Raw genomic sequence first — 21,783 nt, forward strand, 5'->3', positions numbered from 1 at the left:
GAGTTTCAATCTCCTTCCCTACAGATCCTGCCTCATCCCCTCTGTTCATCAGGGCTCCTCTATTAACAATTCCCAAGCTCTCTGTTTAAGATTTCCACCTTGGGGGCTCCTCCCCAACAAGGTGTGGCTGTGCTCAGCTTGGTCAGAGGAAGAAGTTCAAAGGCCTTGACACCTGTATTGTCAGTTAATTACCAGTGACTGGGTTCCCTAGAGCCATTATCTGCCGTCCTGGGACATGTGGGGAGCTCAGACGGGGTTTACACTTTGAACCCTGGTAGGAAATGTGAAAATAGCAATAAAAGGAACTGAGGTGCACATAATATTCACAGAAATACAGATATTGCCCATGTTCTTTACAGGGGTCATATTAGACAAAGAACAGACCTTGAGCTTCCAGTGTGATGTTGTGGTAAAAAGGGCTAAGATGATCCTTGGATGTATAAACAGGGGAGTAGTGAGTAGAGCTGGCTGAAATGCAGGATTTCTAGTCTACAGGAAATTTCACAATTTTAAAATTTCCTGTGAACTGGAAATGACCCTAAAATTTTGTTTTGGAAACTACAGCAGATGGTGTTTCCAACATGAAATTTGCTCCCTGGAACCGCAAGAGATGTGGAGTGACACTGACATTCTTGACAGTTTCACCACTGTTAACATCAGGACAAAAACGACAATTTCTCACAGCCACTGCTGGGGCACTGGGGCAGACTCCCCATGAGGCCTGCCCTGGACTGGGGACCCCCGGGCTTCCAGACTCCTTGGTCAGCTGGCTGCCTAAGTAGGCAAATAATCCAATCCAGGACATTCTGCAAGGCAGGGCTGCCCCGGAACCGCAGACCCTGGGACACCAGAACCCATTCAGGACTTCCAGGATCCCTGATGCAGACCCTGGAGCTGAGCCTTGGTTAGAGCTGGGGCTCCCAGGGCTTTCAGTCTCCTTTCCCATGGCAGAGAGCCTGAAAGCATTGGCAGGGCTGCCCTGGTGGTTCAGACCCTAGAAAGAGCAGGGTTTTCAATTCTGGAACAATCTGCATGGCAGGGTTAACAGGAACCGACCAGGGATCCATGTTGGTTTCCACCTGACCCTCCCTGTGGTTTCAAGAAAATTCACTGAATCTGGCTCAGTTCCATGATAAATGTTGAGTTCAACAAACTGGTATTTTCCAATGCAATTCTGGTTTGCAAGATAATTTCCTACCAGCTCTCATAGGGAGGTGATTTTTCCTCTGTGTACAGCATTGGTGAGACCAATATTGCATCCAGTTTTAGTGTCCATATTTTAAAAAGGATGTTCAAAAATTGGAAAGGGTGCAGAGGAAAACCACAATAAGGATTTGGGGGCTTGAAAATGTGCCTTGCAGTGAGAGATTTAAGGAGGTCAATCTGTTTATCTTATCAAAAAGATGACCTAGAAGGGATAAAACACTGCATACTAAAGGCCTTCTCAATCTAGTGGGGAAAGGCATAACAACAACAAAGCCAGATAAATTCCTATTAGAGGTAAGGCATACATTTTTCACAGTGATGGTGATGAAATATTGAAACAAACTACCAAGGGAAGCAGAAGATTCTCCACCTCCTGAAGTATTCCGAACAAAACTGGATGCCTTCTCGAAGATGTGCTTTAGCCAGACACAAGTTATTAGATTCAGTACAGGAGTAAGTGCATTAAATGCTATAGCTTGTGTTACCCAAGAGGTTAGACTAGAATATCTAAAGCTCCCTTCTGGCCCTAAAACTTATAAAGCAATGAATCAAAAAGAAAGTTACGTTTGCAAAGTGAAGCACTCAAACATTCTTAATGCCAGACTTGTACTTGCCTGTGAACCTTCATTAGTCCCTTTTGTGACTCTGCATTATGATACAGTCTTCAATTACATGGTCAGATGCTATTTTTTCCACTTGACCCCTCCCTCATTCAGTGCAGAGGACACATGGTGCTCATGGATGGGTAGATGGTCAATTGTTCTTTATACTCACTCTTTAATGTGTGGCCATTATGTCCTGCACGTCATCCAAACACTACTCTGAATACTGAATTATTAATTTCCTCATGAGATTGTCTATGGTGCTAATTTCTATATTACCCAAGTGCTTCACAAACATTAATTACTTTCTCTTCACAACACCCTGTTGTGGTAGGGAAGTGTTATCTCCATTTTACATGTGAGGAACTGAAGTCCAGAGACACTATGGCCAAAATTATCAAAAGCATCCCTAAGTTTTGGTGCCCAACTTGAAACATCCAGATCCTGGACCCATGGGAAGGAGACCCTGGAAGAATTCCACCATGATTTCAACAGCTTCCACCCCACCATCAACCTCAGCCTGGACCAGTCTACACGGGAGGTCCACTTCCTAGACACCACCGTACAAATAAGCGATGGCCACGTTAACACCACCCTATACCGAAAACCCACCGACCGCTACGCCTACCTTCATGCCTCCAGCTTCCACCCCAGACACACCACACGATCCATCGTCTACAGCCAAGCACTGATGTACAATCGCATCTGCTCCAACCCCTCTGACAGAGACCAACACCTACAAGATCTTCACCAAGCATTCTCAAAACTACGATACCCACACAAGGAAATAAAGAAACAAATCAACAGAGCCAGACGTGTACCCAGAAGCCTCCTGCTACAAGACAGGCCCCAAAAAGAAACCAACAGAACTCCACTGGCCATCACCTACAGTCCTCAGCTTAAACCTCTCCAATGCATCATCAGTGATCTACAACCCATCCTGGACAATGATCCCTCACTTTCACAGACCTTGGGAGGCAGGCCAGTCCTCGCCCACAGACAACCCGCCAACCTTAAGCATATTCTCACCAGCAACCACGCACCGCACCATAACAACTCTAACTCAGGAACCAACCCATGCAACAAACCTCGATGCCAACTCTGCCCACATATCTACACCAGCAACATCATCACAGGACCTAACCAGATCAGCTACAACATCACTGGCTCATTCACCTGCATGTCCACCAATGTTATATATGCCATCATATGCCAGCAATGCCCCTCTGCTATGTACATTGGCCAAACTGGACAGTCACTACGCAAGAGGATAAATGGACACAAGTCAGATATCAGGAATGGCAATATACAAAAACCTGTAGGAGAACACTTCAACCTCCCTGGCCACACAATAGCAGATGTAAAGGTAGCCATCTTACAGCAAAAAAACTTCAGGACCAGACTCCAAAGAGAAACTGCTGAGCTCCAGTTCATTTGCAAATTTGACACCATCAGATCAGGATTAAACAAAGACTGTGAATGGCTATCCAACTACAGAAGCAGTTTCTCCTCCCTTGGTGTTCACACCTCAACTGCTAGCAGAGCACCTCACCCTCCCTGATTGAACTAACCTCGTTATCTCCATACTGATTTATACCTGCCTCTGGAGATTTCCATTACTTGCATCTGAAGAAGTGAGGTTCTTACCCACGAAAGCTTATGCTCCCAATACTTCTGTTAGTCTTAAAGGTGCCACAGGACCCTCTGCTGCTTTATCCAGATCCTGGTTTTTCAGAGTACTTAGCCTTATACAGCACAGCTCCCACTGACTTAAATTTACTGCAGCGAGTGCTCAGCACTTCTTGCAAATCAGACCCCCAAGGTTACAAAGGGGCCACCCATAAAATGAGGAACACACAATTAATGACCACCTGGGAAACATTTGGTTTAAGTGACTTGCCAAGCATCACATAGGAACTCTGTGGCAGAGGCAGGGATAGAATCTAATTCCCCAGGGCAGCATCCAACTGCCTTAACAAGAGACCCTCCTGTCTCTTTCTGCAATCCCCTGCCTCACACACTGCACACTTTACAGTTTCTGCAACAAATGAAGCAGGGGTCCTATAGACAACCGCCTCCTTCACTCCACAGCCCTGATTCAGAGCACTGTCTGTCCTGTGCACTGAATGAGGCAGGGGGTCCTGTGGAGAAAATAGCATGTTATCATGTAATGAAAGACTATATCTTAATGCATACATACAAGTGGGCAAAAATCGAGTTGCAAAAACAATTTTAATTCTGCCATTTTCTTGTTTTCTACAGCTCAACTTTTCAAACTTAATGTTCCTTAAAAGTAATGTTTTGTGCATAATTGCCTAGGTTTTAAAAAAACAGACTGAAACAATAGACATTCCAAGATGTGGAATCATATTGACACCCACATAGGTCATCAGGGTTTGAAACCTCTGCCACATGCGCTAATAGAGTAACTGACAGCAGTAGTAGGTTGTCATCCTCTTTGTGGACCAGGACTAGAGGGGGATCAGAAGATTTTGTTGGAGGGGTTGACAAATATTCAGATGAGGTACAGGAGTAATTGGTTTAAATTCTATAGTCTTTTTTATCCAGGAGGTCAGACTAGATGATCTAAAGCTCCCTTCAGGCCCTAAAATCTATACAGCTATGAATCAAAAAGAAAGTTACATTTGCAAAGTGAAGCACTCAAACATTCAGAATGCCAGACTTGTACTTGCCTGTGAAACTTTAATTAGTCCCTTTTGTGACAATGCTTGCAGGTTCATTGTCCAGGACATGAACTTGGCAAAAACATGGTTGGTGTTGCAAAAACACAAACACTCATGAGAAGTGGCAATAAACACATTCCAGAAGGGTAATACCAGAACACCCTGAAACAAGGTTTTGGTGTAAACATACTCCCCAGAGATGATGAAAGGGAAAAAAATGACCCTCCTAAAGATAAGGTCAGGATGACAGGGTCATGGATAGATATGTTTTGATCAAACCAACATGGACATGTTAAAAGGTGGTAACTAGCCATGTCAGAGGGGCAATGCGTAACTTGTTTGTATAAAAGACAGGTCACAGAGGGGATGTCTTTTTCTGGCCTCAGAGGGGGAGGGGGAAGTGGAAAGTCTCGTCACTCACTTAGCCAAGTCCATTGTAAGGGGCACAGACGTGCCACTGTAACTGTAGACATTGATCCAGGGAGCTAGTACTGTGCTTTGTCAGCAAAAAACCTGGCCAAGTGCCTTCGCCACTGAACCGAGTCTGTGGTCTTCTTAGGCAGTTTCTTAATGTTCCTTAGAAGTAAAGTTTTGTGCATAATTTCCTAGGTTTTTAAAAAAGCAAACTGAAAATATAGACGTTCCAGGATGCGGAATCATGTTGGCACCCACATGGATTGTCAGCAGGGTTGGAACCTTTAGATTCGCCGCACAAACCTCTGCCACTTGAGCTAATGGAGTAACTGACAGCAGTAGTAGGTTGTCACCCTTTTTGTGGACCAGCACTAGACGGGGATCAGAAGATTTTTTTGGAGGGTTTGACAGATATTTGCTGACAGCAGGGGAATGGCAAAACTCAGGGATACTGGGTTCCATTCCAGGCTCTGGAGAGGTTTGTGCTCTAGTGTTGACAGACTCTTTTTCCCCTGTTCCCCCACACCTAACCCCTTCTGCCCCATCCCCTCCACGCTGTCCCTGTCTCAGTCTCAGTCCTGTCTCTTCCCCCATCCCTTGCTCTGTGTCCAAGTCCCATTCATCTTGTCTACCCAGTTCCAGTCTTCACTCCTCAAGCTTCTCATCCCCAGTCCCAGTCTCCTTGCCAAGCCAGTGCTAGACTTCACTTCTGGCTTCCCCGGCCAAGTCCCAGTTTCTCTGGAGCCCTTAACTTGGTGATGCTTCCCGTCTCTTAGAGAACCCTCATGGCACCCAAGCCCATGGGAAGGGTTCTTTGCCATTCCAGAAACCCAAGTGTTCACCATTTGTCACTCTCAGCTTTGATTAGCCGCTTCTCTTGTTCGTGAGCTATTTTCTGAGACCGGTTGAAAAACAGCATCTGGAGAGAACCCCTCACATCAGGCCAAATCCATTGTGTGATGTTGCACTCTATATGATTTTATGAAAATATGCTAATGAGTTCAATATAATGTAACTGGAAGATGCTTCATGCAAAAAGTCTCTTGTAAGGTATCATTACAAAGCTTATAATCTACGGAGTGTGGTCATCCTAGTTGTATAAATGTACCACTCATGTATCTGAAACTAGAAAAATGAAATATAACTCTGAGGGCCTATTGTAATTATGCAAAGTGTGGGCCATTAATGGTGGTTTGGAATCTTCATGACTCCCATTAACCAGGACAATCGTCTGCAGATGGCTCTCTTTTACTTGTAAGTCTCCCTGTATACCTGTGTGCTGGCAAGTGGGTAATGTTTTCCCTTTAAAAAGGTGATCAAAGTTTATGTGAACCCCTCCAGGTATTTAATAATTTCAGAAAGCCTGATTTTAGTATCACTTATACTGTATAAATCTGATAGTACTCTAAACGAGTCAATGGTTTTATAATGGGGTAACGAAAACAAAACAAAACAAAACAAAAAGAAGAAAACAAAAAGAAAAACCAGGCCCATAGGCTTTATCCTTCCTGTGTAATGGATTAAATTTTTCTGTCATGAGTTTGTTCTTTTTTCTGTTTTCACAAAACTTTCAATACACATCAACTTCACTATGGGAAAAATGTTCCTAATCTTCAATCTATTGGGGAAATGCCTGAAAAAAACAAAGAAATCACCTCCCAGAATCTACACGATTTAGACATTTATGCTCCAATAGGTCTGTTGGTCTATAAGGTGCCACAGGACTCTTTGTCGCTTTTTACAGATCCAGACTAACACGGCTACCCCTCTGATACTTGACACCATTTAGACAATTTCTGATGTAAATTTCTTAATGAAATGATTGAGTTCTATCTTTCTAGGCTTTTATACCATATTATCAATGCAGCTACCTGACCAACTGAATGATCCCTTAAAATTGTAGGATAGTAAAAGAGGAAATTAATTCACAAAAGAAGACCAGGCATTTTAACTGCTTTTATTAGACCATACTGATGCATTTGAAAAGAGCCTTGCAATCAAGTGAATGTCATTTCTCCCAAATCTGGGGTGGCAGTCTCCCCTTTGCTCTGTTCTCACTTAACAGGGACAGGAGCAGGGGCAATCCTTCTCTTGATGGCCCTGCTGCCATTCCTCTTCTTGGAAGGTAAAACCACAGGCTGATTTAAGTGCAGGACTCCACCCTGAGAGATGGTGACACCTCCCAGCAGTTTCTTCAGCTCTGAGTCGCTGTGACTGGCCAGCTGCAAGTGCCGTGGGGAAATACGACGCTTCTTGCTGCGTGCAGCGACTTCCCCAGCAATATCCACAATCTCATGAGTCACTTATTGAAGCACCGCGGCCATATATACTGGGGCTCCAGCTCCAATACGGTCTGCAAATTGTCCTTTGCGGAGCAACCTTTCTATGCGACTGACAGAGAACTGCAGCCCAGCCCGGGAAGAACAGGTGATTTTGGCCTTAGGGTCTTTTGCGGTTGAGGTCTCCCCAGAGTGCTCAGACTCAGACTCAGTCTCAGACATGTTGCAGACTTCTCGTGTTCCAGCACCACTTGGCTTGACTTTCTTGGCTTTCTTTTGTTTTCTCTGCTTGGTTTACCTGAGTCTTTCCTCAGGAATTGGCCTGCCTAGCTTTTTTCTTGACTTGCTTGGCTTCAGTGGATGTTTCCTTGCTTGGCTCCACTTGCCTGTGTCTTTCTTTGCTTGGCTTGCCTGACTCTCTTGCCTTCTGTTCCTGGCTCTGTTCGCTTGGTTTTCTCGCTCTTATTTTGCCTTCTTTGATTTCTTCCTGGTCTGGCCTGATTATGACTGGCCTGACAAAGTGTGGCTTGGCTAAGCCACCTCTTGAAATCACCACAGTAGTATGCTGACCCTGTCTGAGCCTGCAGCCTTTTATAACCTCAGTGCAGACAGAGAAAACATACTTTCTGATTGGTTGTCTGAGAACCAATGGGCAGCTACTTCATTTGTTACCCAAGCCAGAGGGGATATGTCATCCTTTGATGACATCATTCCCATTGATTCACCGTTTGTGTTGGATTTTTAGTCAGTGATATCTGCTCTTAGCAAAACTCATCCTGTAAGGGCATGAAATAGGCTTTGGTTACATTTTGAAAATTAGATGCCTTAAATTAGGCACCTAAATAACTTATACGTGGCCTGATTTGAAGAGGAGCTGAGCACCCACAGCTCCTGTTGATTTCACTCGGAGTTTTGAGTGCTCAGCACCTATGGAAATCAGGTCACTTTTAGTTAGTTGCTTAAAAGTGGGTTTAGGGGCGGAAATTCAGGCATCCTAAAGTTTGAAAATATTGGCCAGTTTCTCTGGAGCCCTTAACTTGGTGATGCTTCCCGTCTCTTAGAGAACCCTCATGGCACCCAAGCCCATGGGAAGGGTTCTTTGCCATTCCAGAAACCCAAGTGTTCACCATTTGTCACTCTCAGCTTTGATTAGCCGCTTCTCTTGTTCGTGAGCTATTTTCTGAGACCGGTTGAAAAACAGCATCTGGAGAGAACCCCTCACATCAGGCCAAATCCATTGTGTGATGTTGCACTCTATAGGATTTTATGAAAATATGCTAATGAGTTCAATATAATGTAACTGGAAGATGCTTCATGCAAAAGGTCTCTTGTAAGGTATCATTACAAAGCTTATAATCTACTGAGTGTGGTCATCCTAGTTGTATAAATGTACCACTCATGTATCTGAAACTAGAAATATGAAATATAACTCTGAGGGCCTATTGTAATTATGCAAAGTGTGGGCCATTAATGGTGGTTTGGAATCTTCATGACTCCCATTAACCAGGACAATCGTCTGCAGATGGCTCTCTTTTACTTCTTGTCTGGTTATGTGGACTCTCTCCTCAGACCCTACGCTACCAGCACTCCTAGCTATCTTCGAGACACCACTGACTTCCTGAGGAAACTACAATCCATCGGTGATCTTCCAGAAAACACCATCCTGGCCACTATGGACGTAGAAGCCCTCTACACCAATATTCCACACAAAGATGGACTACAAGCTATCAGGAACAGTATCCCCGATAATGTCACAGCTAACCTGGTGGCTGAACTCTGTGACTTTGTCCTCACCCACAACTATTTCACATTTGGGGACAATATATACCTTCAAGTCAGCTGCACTGCTGTGAGTACCCGCATGGCCCCACAGTATGCCAACATTTTTATGGCTGACTTAGAACAACGCTTCCTTAGCTCTCGTCCCCTAACGCCCCTACTCTACTTGCGCTACATTGATGACATCTTCATCATCTGGACCCATGGAAAAGAAGCCCTTGAGGAATTCCACCATGATTTCAATAATTTCCATCCCACCATCAACCTCAGCCTAGATCAATCCACACAAGCGGTCCATTTCCTGGACACTACTGTGCTAATAAGCGATGGTCACATAAATACCACCCTATACCGGAAACCTACTGACCGCTACACTTACCTACATGCCTCTAGCTTCCATCCAGGACACACCACACGATCCATTGTCTACAGCCAAGCTCTAAGATATAACCGCATTTGCTCCAATCCCTCAGATAGAGACAAGCACCTACAAGATCTCTATCAAGCATTCTTAAAGCTACAATACCCACCTGGTGAAGTGAAAAAACAGATTGACAGAGCCAGACGAGTACCCAGAAGTCACCTCCTACAAGACAGGGCCAACAAAGAAAATAACAGAACAACATTAGCTGTCACCTTCAGCCCCCAACTAAAACCTCTCCAGCGCATCATCAAAGATCTACAACCTATCCTGAAAGATGATCCTTTACTCTCACAGATCTTGGGAGACAGACCTGTCCTCGCTTACAGACAACCCCCCAACCTAAAGCAAATACTCACCAGCAACCACACATCACTGAACAAAAACACTGACCCAGGAACCTATCCTTGTAACAAAGCCCGATGCCAACTCTGTCCACATATCTATTCAAGTGACATCATCATAGGGCCTAATCACATCAGCCATACCATCAGGGGCTCGTTCACCTGCACATCTACCAATGTGATATATGCCATCATGTGCCAGCAATGCCCCTCTGCCATGTACATTGGCCAAACCGGACAGTCTCTACGCAAAAGAATTAATGGACACAAATCTGACATCAGGAATCATAATACTCAAAAACCAGTGGGAGAACACTTTAACCTGTCTGGCCATTCTATGACAGACCTGCGGGTGGCTATCTTAAAACAGAAAAACTTCAAAAACAGACTCCAACGAGAGACTGCTGAGCTGGAATTGATATGCAAACTAGACACAATCAACACAGGATTAAATAAAGACTGGGAATGGCTGAGCCATTACAAACATTGAAGATATCTCCCCTTGTAAGTATTTTCACACTTGCTTCTTATCAAACTGTCTGTACTGAGCCATCTTGATTATCACTTCAAAAGTTTTTTTTCTCTTACTTAATTGGCCTCTCAGAGTTGGTAAGACAACTCCCACCTGTTCATGCTCTCTGTATGTGTGTGTATATATATCTCCTCAATATATGTTTCACTCTATATGCATCCGAAGAAGTGGGTTGTAGCCCACGAAAGCTTATGCTCTAATAAATTTGTTAGTCTCTAATGTGCCACAAGTACTCCTGTTCTTTTTGCAGATACAGACTAACACGGCTGCTACTCTGAAACCTCTCTTTTACTTGTAAGTCTCCCTGTATACCTGTTTGCTGAAAAGTTTGTAATGTTTTCCCTTTAAAAAGGTGATCAAAATTTATGTGAACCGCTCCAGGTATTTAATAATTTCAGAAAGCCTGATTCTAGTATCACTTATACTGTATAAATCTGATAGTACTCTAAACGAGTCAATGGTTTTATAATGGGGTAACTAAAATAAAACAAAACAAAAGAAAAAGAACAAAACAAAAAGAAAAACCAGGCCCATAGGCTTTATCCTTCCTGTGTAATGGATTAAATTTTTCTGTCATGAGTTTGTTCTTTTTTCTGTTTTCACAAAACATGCAATACACATCAACTTCACTATGGGAAAAATGTTCCTAATCTTCAATCTATTGGGGAAATGCCTGAAAAAAACACAGAAATCACCTCCCAGAATCTACACGATTTAGACATTTATGCTCCAATAGGTCTGTTGGTCTATAAGGTGCCACAGGACTCTTTGTCGCTTTTTACAGATCCAGACTAACACGGCTACCCCTCTGATACTTGACACCATTTAGACAATTTCTGATGTAAATTTCTTAATGAAATGATTGAGTTCTATCTTTCTAGGCTTTTATACCATATTATCAATGCAGCTACCTGACCAACTGAATGATCCCTTAAAATTGTAGGATAGTAAAAGAGGAAATTAATTCACAAAAGAAGACCAGGCATTTTAACTGCTTTTATTAGACCATACTAATGCATTTGAAAAGAGCCTTGCAATCAAGTGAATGTCATTTCTCCCAAATCTGGGGTGGCAGTCTCCCCTTTGCTCTGTTCTCACTTAACAGGGACAGGAGCAGGGGCAATCCTTCTCTTGATGGCTCTCCTGCCATTCCTCTTCTTGGAAGGTAAAACCACAGGCTGATTTAAGTGCAGGACTCCGCCCTGAGAGATGGTGACACCTCCCAGCAGTTTCTTCAGCTCTGAGTCGCTGTGACTGGCCAGCTGCAAGTGCCGTGGGGAAATCCGACGCTTCTTGCTGCGTGCAGCGACTTCCCCAGCAATATCCACAATCTCATGAGTCACTTATTGAAGCACCGTGGCCATATATACTGGGGCTCCAGCTCCAATATGCTCTGCAAATTGTCCTTTGCGGAGCAACCTGTCTATGCGACTGACAGAGAACTGCAGCCCAGCCCGGGAAGAACGGGTGATTTTGGCCTTAGGGTCTTTTGCGGTTGAGGTCTCCCCAGAGTGCTCAGACTCAGACTCAGTCTCAGACATGTTGCAGACTTCTCGTGTTCCAGCACCACTTGGCTTGACTTTCTTGGCTTTCTTTTGTTTTCTCTGCTTGGTTTACCTGAGTCTTTCCTCAGGAATTGGCCTGCCTAGCTTTTTTCTTGACTTGCTTGGCTTCAGTGGATGTTTCCTTGCTTGGCTCCACTTGCCTGTGTCTTTCTTTGCTTGGCTTGCCTGACTCTCTTGCCTTCTGTTCCTGGCTCTGTTCGCTTGGTTTTCTCGCTCTTATTTTGCCTTCTTTGATTTCTTCCTGGTCTGGCCTGATTATGACTGGCCTGACAAAGTGTGGCTTGGCTAAGCCACCTCTTGAAATCACCACAGTAGTATGCTGACCCTGTCTGAGCCTGCAGCCTTTTATAACCTCAGTGCAGACAGAGAAAACATACTTTCTGATTGGTTGTCTGAGAACCAATGGGCAGCTACTTCATTTGTTACCCAAGCCAGAGGGGATATGTCATCCTTTGATGACATCATTCCCATTGATTCACCGTTTGTGTTGGATTTTTAGTCAGTGATATCTGCTATTAGCAAAACTCATCCTGTAAGGGCATGAAATAGGCTTTGGTTACATTTTGAAAATTAGATGCCTTAAATTAGGCACCTAAATAACTTATACGTGGCCTGATTTGAAGAGGAGCTGAGCACCCACAGCTCCTGTTGATTTCACTCGGAGTTTTGAGTGCTCAGCACCTATGGAAATCAGGTCACTTTTAGTTAGTTGCTTAAAAGTGGGTTTAGGGACGGAAATTCAGGCATCCTAAAGTTTGAAAATATTGGCCAGTTTCTCTGGAGCCCTTAACTTGGTGATGCTTCCCGTCTCTTAGAGAACCCTCATGGCACCCAAGCCCATGGGAAGGGTTCTTTGCCATTCCAGAAACCCAAGTGTTCACCATTTGTCACTCTCAGCTTTGATTAGCCGCTTCTCTTGTTCGTGAGCTATTTTCTGAGACCGGTTGAAAAACAGCATCTGGAGAGAACCCCTCACATCAGGCCAAATCCATTGTGTGATGTTGCACTCTATAGGATTTTATGAAAATATGCTAATGAGTTCAATATAATGTAACTGGAAGATGCTTCATGCAAAAGGTCTCTTGTAAGGTATCATTACAAAGCTTATAATCTACTGAGTGTGGTCATCCTAGTTGTATAAATGTACCACTCATGTATCTGAAACTAGAAATATGAAATATAACTCTTAGGGCCTATTGTAATTATGCAAAGTGTGGGCCATTAATGGTGGTTTGGAATCTTGATGACTCCCATTAACCAGGACAATCGTCTGCAGATGGCTCTCTTTTACTTGTAAGTCTCCCTGTATACCTGTGTGCTGGCAAGTGGGTAATGAAGTCTTACAGTGACATGTGATCATGTCACCTGAACTGGAATCCATCTTTAACCTGGTGCTTTTCCATTGAGAAGGAGGGGGTGGGAATCCAGAGAGGGACAAAGGATTCCCGCCTTATGCAAAAGATATCTAAATGGGTGGAACAGAACAAAGAGAGAGCCATCATGAGGAATCCCCTAGCTATCACCTGAGCTGGAACAAGGGCTGTACCAGGGGTAGGACTGTGCTCATACTAGGAAGGCATCCAGTCTGTGAAAGAGACTTATTGAAACATCTCTGTGGAGGAATATGGTAAGGAAGGGTCCCACTCGTGCTGGGGTTGGGGGTGTTGGAAGCAGGAACAACCATCTGGGATTCATCTATTCCAGGCACAAAAATCCAGTTCAGGATTGTCTGGGGTGTAGATGAGTGAAGAGTGATCTGAGGAATGGGCCAGGAAAACAATGGAGGCTTTAAGGGATCAGGATCTGAGCCCCCATCCAGTGGTGTTTAGGTTTCTCCTCAGCACTTGAACTGCCAGGGTCACTATTCACTGTAAGCCCGGGAGTATCTGGATCTGAATACAAAGGCCTATTCCTCGGGCCTACTGGATTTGGGCTGTGATTCCAGCCTCAGTACAATGCAGCTTTATTTTTGTGTAGGGTCTTTCCTACCAGTTGTGTGCAGTATATGGTACGGATGCAGAACAAACTATGTGCATGCTGCATTACAGTGGCACAGTTTTCTCCCCCTGTGCTCTGCCAATGAAACTGGCTTAACTCACCTCTCCTTTCTACCCTTCTCCCACTCGGGTCTTCACACCTTTGTCCTTGCGGCCCCTGACACCCAGAACATCGTCATGTGTTCAAAATAAATAAATAAAGACACTTTGGCTGGAGACCAAGCCTGGAAAACATCAGCCCCAAAGGACAATCTTTCGGAAGGTTTATGAGGAAAGGAAAATGAGGCCAGCAGGAGTGGTAGATTCTCAAAGAACTTTAATTATAGCGGTTGCCACTAATCACTCAAGGAGAGAGAAATTACAGCTCTGTCTAGTCTAGGGAAATGTACAGTTCCAGCCCCCCACCCCGACCACTTGTGAATCGTCCCACAGAAAACCTCCAGCCACTTACAAGCATTCCAAGAGCTTGTTCTCAGCAAGCCTAAGAACCAGCTCATTCTGAACGGGTTAGTAACAGTGGCTCCACTACTCCCCTCACTGCTGTCCGACAGGGCATTCTGAAACTTCCCAGAATCCAGTTCTTCTGGGGTCTGTGCTGGGAACTGCGGGATAGGTACCACATGGTGTCGCAACTGAAGGGCTTTAAAGCAGTGCTCTTGTAGGGCAAACCCGCAGAGCTCCGAACACCAGTCAGCATGGCAGTGCGGGCACAGTGACCAGCCTGTGCTCCAACTGGGCCGATCTCACTGGTTCTAGTGCTCCAGTGTGACCTGGCTCTGGACAGACTGTCACCTCCTTGCTTGGGATGCCTCTGCATGTGCCACTCCAAACCATGCTGGCTTTTGCCTGAGCCTTATACCTACAGCAGCTCTTATTGAGTTTGCTCTCCACTCTTCACCCCACCCCCACCAGTGTCTCTCTCCCATTATTACCCCTCATTCAGTTAGTTCAGAACTGCTGAGAAAATTCACTTTGGGGCTGAAACTTGACAGTCTAGTGCCCAGCCAGGAGGCGAATGTATTCTGTGAGCTCAGCCAGCAGGAAACAATATTTGCTTTTACCGTGTTATGAAACAGCTTTTATCCGACTCTTTTCACGCAGGGATAAGTTTAAAATGGCTGAACTTTCGGGGCCAGATTCACTGGTGCTGTCCGTCTGCTTTGTACCACTCCAGGGACGCAAAGTAACCAGGCTTATGGCTGCTTTGCTTCACTGGAGCAGCACAGCAGCCAGAGCACACAGTGAATGTGGCCCTTTAAATCTGGTGAGTGACGATGGTGCACTGGGGAGTCGGGCCCTCACTAGGTATCACTTGCGTAGCATAGTTTGGAATACAGCCTCTAAAGCAACGACAGCCCGACGGTCGGGGTTGGGCAAGGGGAGCAAAGGGGAGGGGAGCAGGGTTACGGTGTCTTTCTCTTCAGTTCCACAGTCCCTGGCCAGATCCTCAGCTGGTGTAAGCTGGCACAGCTGCTCTGATGGCCATGGAGCTGTGGTGATTTGTAGCAGGCTGAGAATCTGGCAACATGCGTTGGGGATGGGAGGGGGAGAGGCTGTGTCTGTCACTCAGTGGGGAAGTGACAGTGATGTACATGTGTTCCCACCACTCTGCTCAACTCCGGCCCGTCTCTCCCCCTCAGTGCTGCCCAAGTACGAGGTGTCAGTGAAGCTGCCCAAGAAAATCACCATCCAGAATGAGGAGCTGAAAGTGGCCGTCTGTGGTCTGTGAGTCGCGGGGTTTGAGTCACCGTTCTTTGTGCTTGTCCACCATTGCCTTCCCGCTGCTACTCCAGAAACCAGAGCTGCAGAAGACCCCTGGGGTCACTTTCTCTCCATCCCCAGGCACCCTGGGCAGGATTGTTCCCTACTGTCTACTCTGCACCCAGCCCAAGCTTTAAACATCCCAAGGAATGGGGCTCCTCCCCCTGCCCCAGGAAACGATGCCTCAGCCTCATACAACTCCCTCTCAGAAAGGTTTTCTCCGTTATTCAACCCAAATTTTCCCTTTCGTAACATCCTTCCATCCTTCCTAATCAGACCCCCCAAGTGCCCCCTTAAATAATCCTGCTCCCGTCCTTGGTGATGCCTCCTTCAGACACTTGTAGGCAGAAATTATGCCCCTACTTAGACATCTCGTAACCAGACTCGCCAGATTTAACTCTTCCTTCCCTCCTCATAAATCCCTCCCTCCAGCTCCCTGCTCATATTTCTTGCTCTTCTCTGAACTCTCTCCAATTTGTCGATGGCTTTCGGGTAAAGAGGTGCCTGGAGCTGAAAACAGTGCTCCAGAGGTGTCGTGTAGCGGTGACGGGAGATGATAATCCCTCTCTATACAGCCTTAGTGCGACCCCACCTGGAAGACACTGTTCAGCTCTGGGCCCCACAGCTCTGAGGAGGCTGCACCTGGAATATTGTCTGCAGGTCTGGGCTCTTCCGTACCAGAAAGGTGTGGCCAAATGGGAGGGAGCTGGGAGAAGGGAAATTCAATTGATTAAGGGGCAGAAGAGCCGGAGTATCAGGCAACATTTCCTAATGGGGTAAGCCTGCTGGGTAATGGAATAATCTCCCCCGGGAAATGGCTGGAGTCCCATCACTTGAGTCACTGAAAAACAGGACTAGACCAAGCTCCAGAGAATAGACATTAGGAAACCAGCAACAGAGTCCTCAGGGGCAATGGTATAAAGGGCCCCAAAAGGCCACTTCTGACTGACTCTGTCTCCCTGTCTAAGCACCTTGTGTCTCTTTAACCCCTCTCTGGTTACAGATACACCTATGGGACCCCTGTCCCCGGCCTGGTGAATGTCCGTGTGTGCCGGAGATTCTCCCAGTCCAGGTCACACTGCTATGGAAGAGAGGCCGAGGCTGTGTGTGAGGAATTCACCAGACAGGTGAGTCCAAGGCCCATCCCTTAGGCAGGAGGGACTGTCTTGAGGAGGGCGATCTGTGTCTGTCAAAGGGGATTGTTAGACCTCAGCTGGGATTCTGTGTTCTGGGTTGGGCTCTGTCTCACAGGAGGGAGGTATTGGTTAGAAGGAGGTGAGGCCAGGGCTGGGGGATATAAATTGTGAAGAAAAACCCCTCGGGTGAAATCCTGGCCCCATTGAAATCCATGGCAAAACTCCCATTGACATCAGTCAGATCAGGATTCACCCCCAAGTGTGTATTTCTTCTATCTGGGAAATAGAAGACCCTGAGAGGTTTTTGTATCAGTGAACAAGATTGAGATGGGGAGGGGAGCAGGAGCAGAGCAGAGGAGAAAGCAAGAGGGAAGTGTAGGATCCGGAAGAGAGAGAGAACTCAAGAGGAAGAAGAAGAAAGAGAGAGACAGGGCAAGGAGGTAGAGAGAACGGGGTAGAGCAATAAAGAGAGAGAGGGAGAATATGAAGGAGAAGAAAGTAAGAGAGAAAATAGAGGTAGGTTAGACAGAGATAGTTGGAGGAAAAGAAAGAGAAAGAAAGAGAAGAAGGAAGAGAGAAAGAATGTGCATGGAGAAAGAGAGAGGATTCCAAGGGTGGATAAAAGACACAATGAGATTTATCACACTAATGGGAAGTTGCAGATCTAGGGGATGTAATCTAAACAATCAGGGAACCAGGTGTGTAACTTGGAGAATTTGGGGTGAAGTGCATCAGAGAGGGCAGCATGTTAGATACATCACTGGGGACCAGAGATGCCTTGATTGGTTTGTTGAGGAAGAAGGGAAGAGAGGGAGTCAGGCCGGATCAAGCCAATAAGAGGATGGCATTAAAGCAAACCAAGCAGTAGGCAAATGTCTTGGGTGCTGGGGTATCTGTTCCTGTTTCACACGGACCTGAATTGTACAGGGATTTCCATGGTAATTTCTTCTTTGGTCTCTGGCTCAGGCAGACGTTCGAGGCTGTGTCTCCAATGTGGTGAAGACTAAAATATTCCAGCTCAAGCGAAAGAGTTATGAGATGAAAATTGAGGTGCAAGGCAAGATCACGGAAGAGGGTACAGGTATGCATCATGCTGCCCTGCTGGAGCTGTGGGGCCGCACTGCAATAGCAGTGGGTGTTGCAAGCCAGCACTGAAGGGCACTGGCAGAACTGGACAACATGGGGCAGGATTGGAGCATCTGGAGGTGCTGCAGGTCAGTGCATTAGTTCAAGCCCCTCTTTGCTGTGTTTTCTTGCAGGGGTGGAGTTAACTGGGACAGACTCCAGTGAGATCACAGGCACCATGAGCAAAATCAGCTTTGAGCAGGTGGACTCTCATTACATACCAGGGATCCCCTTCTCCAGGCAGGTAGGGAACCTCTGAGAGCCCAGGAAATTACCTGACACGAGTGTGCTTGCCTGTGGAGAATGAGAACTTGCAAATGGAAAAGGGAAAACGTGGGAGGATCATAAACCACGGAACAGGAGCCATCTCCCTCTGCCTCTACACATGCTGCGGTATCCTTGCCATTAGTGGGAATTGCAGCGCCTTCCTCTGACCTCCTAGTGCTGTCAGAGACAGGATACAGAGGAGAAGGCCCATTGGTGTGGCCAGCACAGTCCTTCCCATGTTCCCAATCACACACTCTGTGAGGACGCGCCACCTCCTCAGGTGGTTCAGACTCACCCAGCACATTCATACACACCTGGCCCTTGGTCAGCTCTGTAGGAAACACCCTCTGGTGCTGCCTCAGGGGAATAACGTGGGCAAAGGGTCATTAGGACTGTGGGGACTGCTTTCCCTGAGTAGTAAAAGCAACGGAGATTGGATTTGTTCCTTTAGGTGAAGCTGGTGGACGGGACTGATGCTCCAATCGCCAACAAAACCATCTGGATTTCCATAGGGAGAAACAATTATGAAGCCAACTACACAACGAATGAAGAGGGCCGAGTCTCGTTTTCTATAGACACTGTCAACTTCACAGAAAACTCCATTCAAATCACTGTGAGTGGCTGAATCCAGGGAGCTAGGGGATGGGAGGTGTCAAAGACTAAGCTCCAGGGGAGATGTCCGTTGGTTTATTGATCTCTCTGCCCATCGGGAGATAAAACAAAGAGTTTGTTGGCTGGGAATTTCAGTCTCCTCCTCTCTGTCTTGCTCTCTCTCTGTCTGTCCCTTGCTCTCTGTGTCTTGCACACACTCTGTCGCTGTCCCTCTGGTTCTCCATCTCTCTTTCGCCACATGAGCATGGAAAATGCAGATCAATGCACTGTGCACTGAAAAATCTGCCAAGAACATGTTTTTAAAATTACCCACTTTTTCCTTCTGAAATGCTAGTAGACTTGTTACTCACTTTTTGATCTGATGTAAAAACGTTCTTCTTTATCAGGCAAACCATGAATCTGAACTGAACTGTTATGACACAGACTGGATCACCCCTGTGTATGGTAATGCCATTCACACAGCAACACGCTTTTACTCCCCGAGTAAGAGCTTTCTCAAAATCGAGCCCCTGTCTCAGACTTTAAGCTGCGGCTCCAATGAGATGGTCCGGGTGCACTACATCCTGAAGCCAGAGGCTGTGGGGGAGTAGAAGGAAATCGTCTTTTACTATGTGGTAAGCCCGGACCTAGTGACCTCTACCTCCGTACACATGACACAGCACTGGAGGCCAGACACCCATATATGTCCCAGGTCACCAAACTGCCCTGAGGCCAGGTTCTCTTGACCTTGACATTTACATGTAAAAGCCAGTGAAGGAAATGCAGAACTGGCCAGCCAGTGGATGGTTTCTGCAGGGAGAGAGAATTTCTGACTTGGTCGAGGTCCCGGTAAACTCCAGTCTGGGTCTGGGACTCTGTATGGCTCTGCGGGATTTTCTGCTCCTTCCCCACAGGAAGGCATCAGTATAGACACCCCCCACCCCCAGCATTCCGCCGTGAGCATCTCCCTCCTCCCACCAGCACCCCTGTAACATGAGGGTTTCTTCTTCCTGGCAGGTGATGGCCAAAGGAGGCATCGTGAGGGCAGGCACCGAGGTGCATCCTGTGGGGGATGGAGAACGTGAGTAGAGCTGTGTGAATAACTGGTTTCCCAGTTCACTGACCGAACCAGAAACCTCAAAAAACAATTGTTTGGGGGTGACTGAACCATTTCACTTTTGAGCTGCTTTAATCTTTTTAAAATAGAATTGAAGGGAAATTGTAAATGAGGAGTTGTTTTGAATTGAATAATGGAATCTTCCATTTAGGAAATGTCGAAACAAAACCTTCTGATTTGTTGCCGATTTTTTCCTGACCAAAACCATTTGGTGAATTTCACACAAATTTGTGAAATGTTTTGGTTGATCCGAGTCTGCGTTTTTCAACAACAAAAAATCATCTGAAAAATTTTGGCCCGTTCTTATTGTGAGCTCTCCTCACCCCTTTCTCTGTCTGTCCTGGGAGGCTGAGCTGCTGTGTCTGAAGGAAGTGCCGAGAACAGCGCCCTTCTCTCCTCTTCACTTTCTCTCTTTCCTTCTTGTCTCACTAGTCATGGTCTCTCTCTCTCCCTTTGAATCATAGAATACCAGGGTTAGAAGGGACCTCAGGAGGTCATCTAGTCCAACCCCGTACTCAAAGCAGGACCAATCCCCAGACAGATTTTTGTCCCTGATCCCTAAATGGTCCCCTCAAGGATTGAATTCACAACCTTGGATTTAGGAAGCCAATGCTCAAACCACTGAGCTATCCCTCCCCCCTTTGACACACATACAGTTCCCCTGACCGATTTCATTTCATTAATGGCAGTCTGAAGGATCCCCAGTTTGAATGATTCAGGCTGGCTGGGCAAATTCCACCTTGAGGAGCAGAAGTATGGAATCCCACCCCCTCTGCAGCTCTGTGAGCACAACTCTCCACACAGAGCCACTGTACAACATGCACTTCTTTCCTCGCCTTCATTATTGCATGGGCTGGGGGGTCCTGCACTGATGGAGGACAGTGCTAGACTCTAGCTGATATGGATTTAGGGGACATGCTGAGATCCACCAAACCCATCTCACCTGAACATCCTGCACCGGGTGTCTGCAGTAAGAGTCAAAGGCCTCAACTATGCGCCAAAACTCTTACCCTTGGATAGTGAATTTTTCAGGGTGGCTGATGTTGCAGCAATAATGAGGGAGCCTAGGGAAATGTGTGGCCCTGGAGCTGATTCTCTATAGCTTAGCCCCCGCCCCCTCTCTCTGTTTGCCAGTTATCCAGGTATTTGAGCTGAGGCTCCCCGTGAGGCCTGATATCGCCCCCCTGGCCCGGGTACTTGTATACACCACTTTACCCAGCGGGGACGTTATCGCCAATTCCGAAGATTTCAAGATTGAAAACTGCTTTGCCAATAAGGTGAGCATCCGGTTTCTATAACTCACATTCACCCCATGGACAATGGCCCACCTGTGGAACCTGGAATTGCAAATTTCAAGGAAGACTCAGGAAATGTTCAATGGCTCCATGAGCCCATCGGGCACTGACCATGGATCAGTAATTGAATATGAGAGATGAATGCACATCAGGAGTAATTTGCATAGGCAGAATTATAAGGGTGGAAGCTGAACTGACGTATGGGGGCGCTGCTGGTCATGTTTGAATTGCATTGGTCAGGGCTGAGGGGCATTGGCAGTGCTTTGTGGGGAACCCAGGACTGGAATAGTGGGGGCTGCAGGGCAGAGTTCAGGGGCATTGACAGAGCTGTGTGTGGCGGTTCTAGGACTGAGCTGTGCTGCGGGGCAGAGTGTGAAGGTACCTGGAGAAGTAGCTCCTCTCACTCCTTTCCTGGCGTTGCAGGTTGACTTGCATTTCTCTCCGGACGAGGGCCTCCCCGCCTCCGACACTCACCTCCGGGTCGGAGCCTCCCCGGGCTCCCTGTGCGCCGTCCGTGCTGTGGACAAGAGCGTCCTCCTCATGAAGCCTGAAGCCGAGCTCTCGCCCAGCTCTGTAAGTGCCAGCCTGGCCCAGTGATCAACAGGTGCAAGAGCTGGTCTTGTCTGGAAAGTGCCGAGAATCACTCGTGAGAGCTAGGGCAGAGCAGT

The 21,783-nt window shown here is 46.5% G+C and overlaps 1 pseudogene; it reads left to right on the plus strand.

Annotated features, from left to right (window-relative positions):
• Window positions 1-13,431: 13,431 nt before the first annotated feature.
• The window catches only part of LOC135886613 (alpha-2-macroglobulin-like), a 45,744-nt pseudogene continuing 37,392 nt past the window's right edge, over window positions 13,432-21,783 (plus strand).

Source organism: Emys orbicularis, chromosome 1, assembly GCF_028017835.1.
Source record: "Emys orbicularis isolate rEmyOrb1 chromosome 1, rEmyOrb1.hap1, whole genome shotgun sequence".
In the NCBI taxonomy this organism is placed as follows: domain Eukaryota; kingdom Metazoa; phylum Chordata; order Testudines; family Emydidae; genus Emys; species Emys orbicularis.